The 13,271-nt window shown below is 33.5% G+C and overlaps 1 protein-coding gene across 5 annotated transcripts in view; it reads right to left on the bottom strand.

Moving 5' to 3' along the window:
• Positions 1-13,271, bottom strand: part of Pkg21D (Protein kinase, cGMP-dependent at 21D) — a 263,107-nt gene that overhangs the window by 232,979 nt on the left and 16,857 nt on the right. The window contains exon 1 of one of the 5 annotated variants that reach the window (XM_089089516.1): positions 8,225-8,325. The exons of the other annotated variants lie outside the window; for them this stretch is intronic. The gene's annotated coding sequence lies outside the window, so the exon portion shown is untranslated. Of the gene's footprint in view, positions 1-8,224; positions 8,326-13,271 lie in introns of those variants that run through there. 5 annotated transcript variants of the gene reach the window in all.

The raw sequence follows: 13,271 nt of genomic DNA, 5'->3' as shown, positions 1-13,271 counted from the left end.
GGCTTCCCTTTCTGATATACGCTTAAGGGATAATCTAACCGACTAGTAAAATGTGACCATTGACGTCACAACAATAGAAAATACTATTAAAGCACATTTTTTTACACTAAAGTACTGAATATCTTTTTCTCTTTGGAACTACTACGTAATCTACAAAACTAGGTCTTTAATATTGCAAGGAAAAATAAATCTTATAGAATTACGATCTCTCCTGCATGTGATTGGTCTGAGGAAGCCCTCCTCTTTGACAAACTGGAAAATATCGGCTCGAATCGTACTTTTATCCAGTTCTGGTCCCCTCCAGGCAAAATGCCGTTGATACTTTTTTATACTTTTAATGTATTTTTTTTAGGTGTGTGGGTATTTTTATCCTTAAAATTTAATCATTACGATTTTTATTAAGATCCAGCTTTTTATACCAAATTCAAAATTTCCGAGAAAGTTTAAGAAGAATTTTTGGTTTGTGGAGAAGACAATCAGTTCAATTTTAATCCACCGGGTATTTTGCCAAATCCACCGGATATTTTACCAAATATAAGGTTCAATGTACCTGTGAACCATGTTACACTTATTTTTACATGTACATAATTAGTTATTTTCTTTAAGTTGTTTCAGAGATTATATTTTTGTTTGGACTTAACACACCTACTCAAGAAGTTTGTTATTGGCGGATAATGGGTCCTAAAAGACTTTCTCTTTCCAATAAAATTGAATACATATCAGGCATGTGTGCTGTCGGCATGGTAGGTGCCCTCGCCCCCCTAAAAAACAAGATTTTTTCGAAATTCTCTATTGTTTTTTTTTCATTTAAATAATCTTTTTAATAAATATGTCCTCCCCTGAAAAAGCTAAGTGTTTATTAATGCTTTAGGTATTAATTGTCCCTTTAGTATTAATTCAAGGTTTTGTTCGATACACAAATTTGATTTTAGCAGTTTATCACGAATGACGGTGCTCAAGGCTCATTATGAATAGGCTCATTGTGAATATTAATACCAAGATTTAACATGTGATAATTTGAGCTAATCAGAAACTTCATAGAATTTTTCATCCAATCAGAAAATTATATAAAAAATCTGATTGGCTCAAATCGACGCTAACCAAATATTGGTCTTAGTAAAATTTAAGAGTGAATAGGCCTTTACCACCATTTATTCCGAATAGCTTGATGTTATTCCCCGAAAGAAATCTGCTTATTATTACAAATGATGGAAAACAAAGGGAAAGTCAAGCTCATATATGTATACACAAACCACAACCTTCATTGCTGTACTTGCCATGGTCAATTATATTTTTAATTTATATGCATATGGGACGGAAGTTACCTTCATTTTTTTTAGGAATAGCAAGTAATTATTGGCAGTTGGCTTATTTAGTTTTTGGTATCAGCTGGCAATTTCGATTTATAAAAGCTTCGACAGGGAGCAATAAAATACGCTTATTATCTTCCAATTGGAATTAGCTTTGGCTATTGAGGGATTTATATTTAAGTTTAATAAATCATGAATGAGGCTGCTGATACTTCCATTTAATAATCCAAATGGAGAGGAATTTATTCAGCATACATAAATCAATTTCAAACAAGTATCAATGCTTGCCTTTAGAATAGCAAAGTATGTATACACCAGCACCAAATCCACCATTTGCCAGGGGGCTATATACTGCCTGCCAATGGTGTACCTGACTTCGGACCTTTGAGTAATGGCAAATAAATAACCGATACAGGTAATTCTTATACCACTTGTTAAAAATTCTGTGCCAAATATCCTTGTCCATTGATATATCCAATGCTTGGCCCATTTCTGGGCTCATATGCCTAGAAATGGTCATTTCTAGAAAATGACCATTTCTAAGCAACACGTGCTGCACTCATTCGCAATTTCCGCCTCCCACATATATATTCGTTTATCAATGCCCCGACCATAGTTTTTGGGTGTTATGCCCCGTCTTTCCCTTAATACCCGTGCCTCTTGAGTACGCAAACTGAAATGTACACAGCTCCTTAAGCCAGCTGCAGCTGTTTGTATATAAAGAATAATTATCCGTGGTAGCCTGGAAGAGGTCACATGAGGAATACCAACCTATGGAAATTGATGATGTATTGGTCACTTATCTCTTTTAAAACATGGAGTGGTCCCATACAAGATAAAATCTTGGATTTAATCCAAAACGTAAACATGCTGAGTCACATGCAACAGTAATAAACAAATGTAACATTCTTTTATGCCAATTGCCAAACTTCCGTTTTTAGAGTTTCACTTACTTCGGACAAGGGTTGTTGTTTACCTACTGTCCGGTTTATTATGACTAGTTATCTATAGCCATAAAAAGCTAATTTATTATTACCCTTTAATTGAAGCGATGATGTATATTGTAATGTCTCATTGTCTTTTTGAAAATAAAATTGATTGTGCATCCTTCTTCTGAGCTGAACTTGTCGCAATCGCAAAGTACCTATTTTATCCAGCCTATGAGTAAGAGTTTGTGCTGATGCGAGGATTTGTGCTGATGTGTCAAGCGAGAGTTTGTGCTGATGTGTCAAGCAAGAGTTTGTGCTGAAGCGCTATATACAGCTGTTAAAATTAACACAGTGACCTCAGAAAACTTATAATTGCTTGAACAAATAATAAACATTGTCAAGCAGCACAAAACCTAAATTTGAGTCGAAAACTATGTTTGTTTTATCGCTTCTTTATAGCTTGAATTGATTAGACAAAATCTGTTCTAGAATTACTTCTGAGAGTTTCGTTAACATCGATTTAATTACTTAATAGTTTGGGTGTTTATTTTTGTCGTTGAAGCAGTTTTTGTCAATTTTCGACAACTGTGTCCCAATTAACTCTGAGTTTGCAACTCTGTAAGTTCAATCCAAATTCAAACGCAGAAACCAGCCACTTGGCACATGCTTCTTTTCATATATATGTTTCTTAAACCCACGTTACAGCCCAAGGGCGGGGGCGGGGGGTGTTAAAGCCTGGCATTCTAAAATTTATCACAAGAACGACAAGATAAGGTTTTCGCTGAATAAGTAAAATAACAAACTATGGCTTATTAGTTTTGTTTTTGTTTTATTTGTTTTTTAAAAACCCTTCAAAGATCTTTTAAAACAGTAGGCTCGTAAAAAGTCTGCAATTTGAAATCATTTTGTTATTATTAAAAATTACAAACTGTTAAAACCTTGAAGTCATATCATACTCTCTGTCCTCGGGAGATTCAATAATAATAAAACTTTTTTCAGCTGAAAGTAAGGAGCAACATTAAAATTTAAAACTAACAAAAATTATTAAAACAAAATTATTATAATAACAAAAATTATTAAGGGGACAGGAGGTTGCCTCCTTCTCAACACTTCGCTCTTCACGCTTAAGTATTTTAGTACTTTTAAAAAAGCTTCTTATTGTTCTAATTAAACGACCCTTGAGTTTCAGGAATTGTTCTTAAAGAATTGGGACAAAATTCAAACTCAAGTCTGAAGAGCGAGGTGTTGAGGAGGGGGTAATCCCCTTCATATACTTAATAATTTTTTTTTGTTTTAAGTTTTAATGGTACTCCTTACTTTCAATTGAAAAAACTTGTTTTTTAATTCAATTTCTGATCGTTTTTCAAATAATACCAGTAAACCGGGTTCCATCTTTACGAAAAATCCCCCTCCCCACAGAAATATCCTCTAGACAATGCAATCCCGGTGAAAATTTACCCCGGAAAAATTATCCTTAACATCTCCACACGTAAAATTGAGTCGGCAAAGAGAAAGCGAGACATAGGCTACAAAAATAATTTCGTGTAAGAATTCTGGCAAATTACCCCAGTGTGAGATTTCCCCTGAAAAGTTCAACCCCTGGAAACTTCCCTCCCCATGGAAAATTACCCCCGTGGAAAAACCCTCCAGCAGAAAATCCACCCCGATCCAAGAAATGTATGCATACTTCCCAACAAAAACTGCTATACGTAAACAATGGGCAATTTTTATAACTTTAAGACATTTCCCCGGGTTTTTTGGGGGTGATTTTATCCCCAAAGGCATAGTTATTACGCTTTTCAACTATGCTGAGCAAAAAGGTTATCTCAAAATTTTGATTGGACGATTTTGGTAAAAAAGGGGGGTGTGGATGGGGCCTAGTTTCCTCCAATTTTTTTAATTACTTAAAAAGGGCACTGGAAATTTAATTTCCGTTCAAATGAGCCATCTCCTGATATTCTAGGACCACTGGGTCGATAAGACCACCCCTGAAAAAAAGAAGCAAAAACAAAACCAACACCCATCCGTGATCTTTCTTCCGGCAAAAAAACAAAATATTCCACATTTTTATAGATATGAGCTTGAAACTTCTACAGTAGGGTACTCTGATACGCAGAATCTGATTACGTAATTTTCATCAAGATTCTTTGATTTTTAGGGGGTGTTTCTCCTTTTTTTTCAAAAATGAGACAAATTTTCTCTTGCTTATAACATTTGATGAGCAACATTCAATATAGTTAATCGTATGTTTTAGAATTAACATTATACGTTGATTCTTTTGACATATCTATTGGCATCAAAATATTTTGTTTAGAATTTCTATTGAGCCATGTCGCTCCTTAGTTAGAGTTCGTTACCACGAACTGTTTGATTAAGAGTTTCCGAGTCCTTCATAATTTCGATGCCTGTTGTTTTCAATAATAATTAATAATTTTCAAAAATGAAACAACCGTGAATGTAAAAGGTGATAAAATTGTGAACTCTTAGGTCAAATGGCCCACCTGATCCCCCTGTTAGATAGGGATGAACCTGGTTTGGTGAAATGCACCAAGAAAATTGTCTGAAAGAGATTTTATTTTTTTTCAATGTACTGCTATATTTTTTATTTGTAGACTACACACAGAAAAACGAACATGAACTGTAGTTGATAAGATACTGTTGTTTGTCCTCCCCTCTCTTCTCCTTCTTCCTTTCTATGTCTCTGTAATTTTTGTCTCCCTCTACGGAAACTAAAGTGTTACAATATTTTTCGTCCACCGTATTTTGCAAAGCGCTTTCTACAATTTGCATTTAGAAGCTCAACATGACGAGACTATACATTTCGCAAGCAATATTCTTTATAAAGAGTATAGATTTTGCCTCCGCCTTATGATTTGTCTCTATGTTATCTTGCGTGACATACACATATCGTGTATTTACATAGCGTTAAGATAATACGCATAAAAATCTTATTAAATTTTTGTTAAAGCAATGTCTTATGTAGTTTAATCTTCAATTGTGAAGTTAGTATAATATTTACTATATGCGCATCTTGTCACATAATGGGGCAAATCGGCAAGGAATGAAGTGTCACTTATAAGTTGTAGATTGCAAAACACAAATTATGTTTGGAAATATTTTCTAAGCTTACTGTATGTTATGTTTCGCTTGTTTGAAATAAATTGGCAAGGAAAAGAGATAAGATGTTTTGCAGAGGAACTCTTCCAGAATTATCCCTGGAGCATCCTACATAGAAAATGAAACAGAAAACGCAGTTGACTTTATTTTATTACATGATTTCAATGAATGCGCTATTCAACATCAATTAAAATAACTTTTAAGCCTTAATACGTTGTAAATTCTAACCTTAGTTTTTTCCCTCTCTAAACTAGATAATCACCAGTTGACACATTTTCCCCCCAGGTTCTTCAAGAATAGAGAAAAGAAAATGAAAATATTTCCGGTCTAAACAGATACACTCAAGAGAAGCTCTAGACATGGACCTAACTGACAATTCTAACTCTCTCTAGAGCAGGCCTCCTCAACTCAAGAATGGGAAGGCGTGGTTCAAACTAATTTCTTACAAGGATTTCAATAAATGCGCCAGTCAATACCAGTTAAAATTACTTTTAAAGATGAATAGTTTATAAATATTGACCTTAATATCTATCCTCTATACACCGGTTGCCGTCCCAACCTAAACATTCTTCCACGAAACTCAAAAATAAAAAAGAAATGACGAAAGAACAAGAAAATCTATTGAGTAGGCTTACTTAGTTCAGAAATGGAATGCGCTAAATTCTATCAAAGAAATCGGCAGCTAGCCACACAAAGAAGCTAAAAAATTAGCTAGAAAATCTAGAAAGTTAGAAAGTGCTTATCCCATTTTTTCATTTATGTTCTTGCAAAGATAATCAATTGTACTTGTAACTAAACGCGTAGTCAGTTGAATTTGTTTTTACCAAATAGCAAGTAATGCAAAATCACAGGCTTTTCAGGTCTTAAGCCTCAGGCTTACTTATCCTTAAAGACAATTTAATAGATTCACTTTCCTTAGATATTTGGAAAGCCCATTAAAATGATTAAATATCCTGATTTATTGACAACCTTATGAAAATGAGTAAAGATCCAAATATTTGGCTGAAAAACAACTCACTTTGAAATAGCACACCCCTCACAACCTCGAAAAAAAGAAAAAATAATACTACCATCCAATTTTTTAGCGGCGTCCTATTTCTTGTATAAGATTATATAAATTCAAAACTAAATTGATTGACCAGACAAGGGCATTGGCGCCCGTAAGCTGAATTTTAAGGGGAGGCTTAGCTGGTCTAATCGGCACTTCCAGTGCTATATAATAGAAATCTCAAAACAAAAATATAAAATTTAATACAGCATCATTCAGCCAGGGGGGATGGAGCCCCCTCAGCCCCCCTATATGGGTGCCCATGGACAAGTGTACTTTTAAATTTTATATCCATTGCTATAGTTTTTTCAGGTTTTGAGGGGGGGGGGCTTAAAACAAGATAAATCAGCATATGGAATTAAGTCGACGATTTTTTTTTCTTTTTTTGTTACTTATACAGCTCCTTTGAGGGAAAGACGCTTGCACCAATGAACCCTCAATAAAGGCTTGCGTTTAGACTCCTCCGGTGGGTCTTTGTCATCATGAAGGCCACCAAGCTATACGCTTATAATTTTAACAATCTATAAATTCACTTTTGCCAACTCTAATCGTTTGCTAAGTTTGCTTAATTTACGTTTTTGCGTATTTGCAAAATGTTAGATAAAAAAAGGCACTTCGCTTGGAAAAAGTACCAGGTATGTTTACACAGACAGTAAAGAAACAAGATAGGGCTTCTTTTTTTTCTATCTCACTAGATTTCACTTGAATGGAAATGGTCGACTTCTCGATAATTTGAAACTCAGGAGATCAGACAAAAAATGGTTGACGGGGAACAAAACATTCCAGTAAACAAGAGTTTTATTAAAATTTGTGATTTTTCGTTTCACAACATTTGTATGATTATTCATTCAAAATTTGTTTATTTTCATTTAAGCGGGGACTTTTATTAGCACCGTCCATCCCAGTGAATTTTCAATAGTGTTTAGAACACTTTCTACCATCCACGGGAATGTTTCATCCTTTACACTGACGAATTCACCGTAACAGGCACTCCTCAAGGGGGAAAATTCAGCTCGCTATGACCTTTCCTACACAGACTTTCGGTAACACGATCTTCGCTTTCAAAATCCTCGAAAATATCAATGGTACAATACCTAACTGCTAGGCTAGTTCTTGTTTAATGACCACCCACCATAGCTTGGCAATTTCGTATTACTGATATAGCTACCATGAACATTTTGCTGCACTGTCTTCAAAGGGAGAATCAACAGCGCTACGCGCATTCAATCATAATTTCATCCTCGTGATTCACATTGCACTCATGCACTGTTGGTCAGTGGTGGTTCTGGCCTCTCTTAAGCCCGGGGCAAAATCTTGATTAGCACACCCTTCCCCTGTCTCCCAAAAAATTCCGGCAAAATTTTAACAAATTGTCATTTATTAGCAAAATTATTTTCAATTTATTAATCAATTAATAATTTACTTTAATAATATTATTATTTTGATATAATTAGTATATATTTATTTTATTTTTATTAATTAATTAATAATTGATCAATTATTTTCATGTGTTAACTGTGCCCTCTGCTTTATTTCACTAGAAATAAAATCTCAAAAATTATTATAAGCGTTATATAATTTATTTGAAATTTTGTGCCCCTAAAATTTCTGCACCCGGGGCAAGTGCCCCCTCTGTCCCTCCCCTAAAACCGCCTGTGCTGTTCATCCACCATTAAAGGACAGCTCAGCAAATGCTTTCTGGTAAATATCTCAGAAATGTGAAAATGCCAGAGGCGGCCTTTAGGGGTGGCATCGAAGAAATTATTAAATGGCCTAAGTCCCCGTTTCAAAAACTTACATACTGAAATATCATTACTTACTTATCAAAAGGCAAAACCCGCTAAATCGACAGCAAACAATAGATGCATTAGCTGTTAAATTCCGACGTCATTTTTTATAGGCTATATAAGAAACGTGGCATTTTTATTATGCATCTAAACTGTGTTGATAAACTTACTAAACTATCTCAAAAGATGATTTCACCAGCTATTTCTGAAAATCAGAGTGCGGGAACAACAAAGGACGAGAAAAGTTCCATCCCATATCAATTATTATGTCTGACGATTAACATGTAGGAAATATTTCAACTATTCATAAAAACGCCTCGTTCAATGATGAAATATGTTGGAAGTGTATATATATATATATATATATATATATATATATATATATATATATATATATATATATATACATATACATATATATATATATATATATATATATACATATATATATATATATATATATATATATATATATATATATATATATATATATATATATATATATATATATATATATATATATATATATATATATATATATATATATATATATATATATATATATATATATATATATATATATATATATATATATATATATATACGGAATAATCTCTGTTCGTTTTAGTTTCAATGCTACTCCATACCTTTCAGTTAAAAAGATTGTTTGTTTTATTTAGTTTCTGATCGTTTTGCCGGGAAATATCCCCCATAAATTTTTTTGTAGTAAAATTCCCCCCACAGAAAAATCCTTCCGTTGAAGATTCTGTGGGCATTAAAAAGTGCTCTTTCATGTATTTAATAGCAAAAGCATTTAGATATCAGATCACATTGAAGCAGACAAATAAGATATAACAATTTATCTTTAAACAGTTCGTGCAAACGAACTGTAAGTAAGCAAACAGTAGCAATTTATCTTTAAACAGTTCGTGCAAACGAACTGTAAGTAAGAAGCGGCTCGGCTCAATAGTCACCGAAAATCTAAAAAACGCAATTTTGGTATCAATAGATATATCAAAAGAGTTCGCTTTTTGTGCTGATTCCAAACATATACGGTTCATTAAGTTTAGCGCCACTGCTACCCATCAAAAGCTACGATCCTGAGAAATTTGCCTGATTTTCGAAGGAGGGAAACAACCCCAAAAGTAAAGGAATCTTAAAAAACCTCACCATCATATTCAGCGTATCAGATATGCAGGCTAAGCAAACGATATCACATGCAACTGTGCAAATGTTTTCATAGCAAACAGTTACAACCATAGTCTCATAAAAAATGTTCAAAATTTAATTTTGAATTTTTGACAATGATATATCAAACTGTTCATGGCATTGAAGTAGTAAATAGAGAGTCACCAATGTCAATAGGAGCCAAAACCAAAAAAAAAAGAAACTGAATTTGGATAACAATATATTTATAATTACAATTAGCTTTTTATGTTGATTCTAAATGAGTAAAACTCATTAAGTTTGAAGTTCAAACATCAAAAGTTCGACATCAATTAAGTTTGAACATAAAACATTATTAGCATAAGAAGATTTGCATAATTTTAGAAAAATAGGAAAATATCCTTAAAAAAGGCAATCCGACTAAAAACTACAGAATCAAATTTGAGATTCGAGATAAATTTTAAAAACTACCTGTAGCATTAGACTAATTATGCTAGACTAAATAAATCAATCATAAAATAGCTGGACAGTAAATACCCTTCCTACAATATTTATTACGAAACGTTCAACGACAAGATCTTAGCAAAAGAAACCTATCATTCAACGGCGCTCCTTGTTGAGATATTTTCCCCATCCCCTTGATGTTAAAAAATAGTTCTGTTTTATATTTGCATTGAAAACTACCATTTTTTGGGCTTTTTCATTGATCAAACCAAAAATAAACAAAACTGTCACCCGCTATATTTTGAAAAATGCATCCCCCAATATTTTCTTGGATCGGTGCCACTACTTCAAGGTATTATTTTCGTGTTTTTTTTCACCAGGCTACTTCCAACGAAGGCGTTGTCGTAAAAATTTCCGAGGGACCTCATTCGATTGGAAATTGAAAGTTCTAGCGCCATTTTTAATAGTAAAAATCATTGGAAGGCAACTAGCTCCTCTTCGACATTTTCAGCCGCCCATCAAAATTTGGGATAGTCATTTTGTTCAAAATAGTCGCAAGAACCAATAATTATGCCTCATGGGATGACAAAACCCCCTACATCTCCTTTGGTAAGAGTAACAAATTATTCATCTTGTCCATTGTTTACTTATAATATTTATTATTAGGAATGGGGGATGTTTGATCCTAGGTGCGTCCGAAAATGCTAAGTGTACTAAGGTGATATTTTCAGGAAATTTGAGGGGGATGTCAAATTGAATCAAAAGATAATATGTTTATCCAGGATCTCAAAAGTGGGTATCTGCAATGTTTCAGGAACAGCTAAGAAAAGTAAGTTGAAACTTTCAGGAACATGTTCAAGAAGATGTTTAACCGAAAGACACTATGTGCATCCAAGTTGTCAAAAGGCTATGTTTGCAATATTTCAATAATAACTGAGAGTATTAAGTTGAAACTTTTTCAATAGAAACTATTGAGCGGGATGTTGAACTAAATTGAAGAAACTGTTTGCATCCATGTTTTCAAAACAGCGTATCTGCAATATTTCATAAACAGCTATGGGTATTCAGTTGGAACTTTCTGGGGATACTGAATTAAATCAAAAGACCCTAGACCCTATGTGCACCCACGTTGTCAAATCGACGTCAAAGCAAAATCTCGTGAAGGGCTAACTTCATTAAGTCAGAACTTCCAGGAAATGTTGAGGGAGGGAGGGTTGAACTAAGACAAAATAAACTACGTGTATCAAGGTTTCCAAAAGAGTGTATCTGCAATATCTCTGGAACGTCTAAAGGCGTTAACTTGAAATTAACAGGGAATGTTGAGAGGGATCAAACAGTACATGGTAACAAACTGCAAGTAAGGAGTGACGCAGCTCAATAGTAGTAGTATGTATATAACGATTACAACGAGGGTGTCTCCCTATATAGCTATAATGCTTAAGAGCGGGGTGGTACCTATATAGCTATAACGATAGAGAGCGGACAGTGCTCCCGTCAATACAAGCAGACAGTGTAATGACCGGAATTCAACCACCGTGAAAATTCGTGTCGATCTGTGTTTAAAGTGCGTGATGATTCCTTTGTTTGAAATTGCGAAATTCTTTTTGTAATTTAATTTGTTAGGCGTGGTTGACTTATGTTTAACCTTGAACTAATTTACATAAATTAATATATTATTAAATAATTTACATAATTACATTAATTTCTATAATTACACTAATTTACATAATTACATTTTTTTTTTAATAGTTTTTTTTATTGATGTCATTTTATTGTACTCTAATGATGATATTTTTCTTTGCCAATGATATGATTTTTTACATTCTAAGTATTTTCCCATTGATTTATATGAAATTTGTGTTTGATGTAGGAAGCGAACGTGAGACCAGTGATTTCCTAAGGTAAAAGAACGAAACGTTAATAGACTGAACCAACAAGCCATTGAACATATTATGATTTTAGAAATACATCCAATGAATTGTTTCTGGGACATTGCCCAACTGATGTTAAGCCTCTCAATATCGTAACAGGTTCATTCCATTGAACTGGAACAAGTTCAAGCACATTCGATTTATCAATTCGATTTTTGATAGGTGTTAAAAGTGACATGTTTCGGGGCATTTTTATGACATCATCATGAGAATATGCATACCACGATGATTTGAGATGCATACTAGACAAACAATTTCTTCTGATACTTGGGCCCCAAGTCCTACCCCTCTCCCTCAACCATCCCTCCAACCCCTATCCCTCCACCCTACCTCCGAACCCCCCCCCCCCCCCAAAATTTTTTTTTTACTTTTTTTTATTTTTCAAAGTTCATTTTGGATCTTTACATTCTCTTGATTTTTCAAAGTTCATTTTGAATTTCTTTCATTGAAATGCACGAGTTTGATTATTTCAGTAGTGTTTTGTCATGATTTACCTTGTCACAGTTACATTCTCTTAATTTTTCAAAGTTCATTTTGAATTTCTTTCGTTGAAATGCAAGAGTTGGAATATTTCAGTAGTGTTTTGTCGTGGTTTACCATGTCACTGTTAAATTCTCTCTATTTTTCAAAGTTCATTTTGAATTTCTTTCATGAAATGCAAGAGTTGGAATATTTCAGTAGTGTTTTATCGTGGTTTACCTTGTCCCAGTTACATTCTATTGATTTTTCAAAGTTCATTTTGAATTTCTTTCGTGAAATGCAAGAGTTGGAATATTTCAGAAGTGTTTTGTCGTGGTTTACCTTTTCAAAGTTAAATTCCCTTGATTTTTCAATGTTCATTTTGAATTTTTTTCGTGAAATGCAAGAGTTGGAATATTTCAGTAGTGTTTTATCTTGGTTTACCTTGTCCCAGTTACATTCTATTGATTTTTCAAAGTTCATTTTGGATTTCTTTCCTTGAAATGCAAGAGTTAGAATATTTCAGTAGTGTTTTGTCGTGGTTTACCTTGTCACAGTTACTCTCTTGATATTTCAAAGTTCATTGTGGATTTCTTTCCATGAAATGCAAGAGTTGGAATATTTCAGTAGTGTTTTCTCGTGGTTTACCTTGTCACAGTTACATTCTCTTGATTTTTCAAAGTTCATTTTTGGATTTCTTTCATTGAAATGCAAGAGTTGGAATATTTCAGTAGTGTTTTGTGATAGTTTACCTTGTCACGGTTGCATTCTCTTGATTTTCCAAAGTTCGTTTTGAATTTCTTTCGTGAAATGCAAGAGTTGGAATATTTCAGAAGTGTTTTTTCGTGTTTTACCATATCAAAGTTACATTCTCTTAATTATTCAAAGTTCATTTTGAATTTCTTTCGTTTCAGTAGTGTTTTGTCGTGGTTTACCATGTCAGAGTTACATTCTCTTAATTTTTCAAAGTTCATTTTGAATTTCTTTCGTTGAAATGCAAGAGTTGGAATATTTCAGTAGTGTATTGTTTTGCTTTAAGTTGTCACAGTTACGTTCTCTTTATTTTTCAAAGTTCATTT

Source organism: Artemia sp. Qi Xiang Cuo, chromosome 5 (genome assembly GCF_049724085.1).
Source record: "Artemia sp. Qi Xiang Cuo chromosome 5, ASM4972408v1, whole genome shotgun sequence".
In the NCBI taxonomy this organism is placed as follows: domain Eukaryota; kingdom Metazoa; phylum Arthropoda; class Branchiopoda; order Anostraca; family Artemiidae; genus Artemia; species Artemia sp. Qi Xiang Cuo.
Note: the sequence above shows the minus strand (reverse complement) of the source record. Positions and strands in the feature narration are given on the sequence as shown.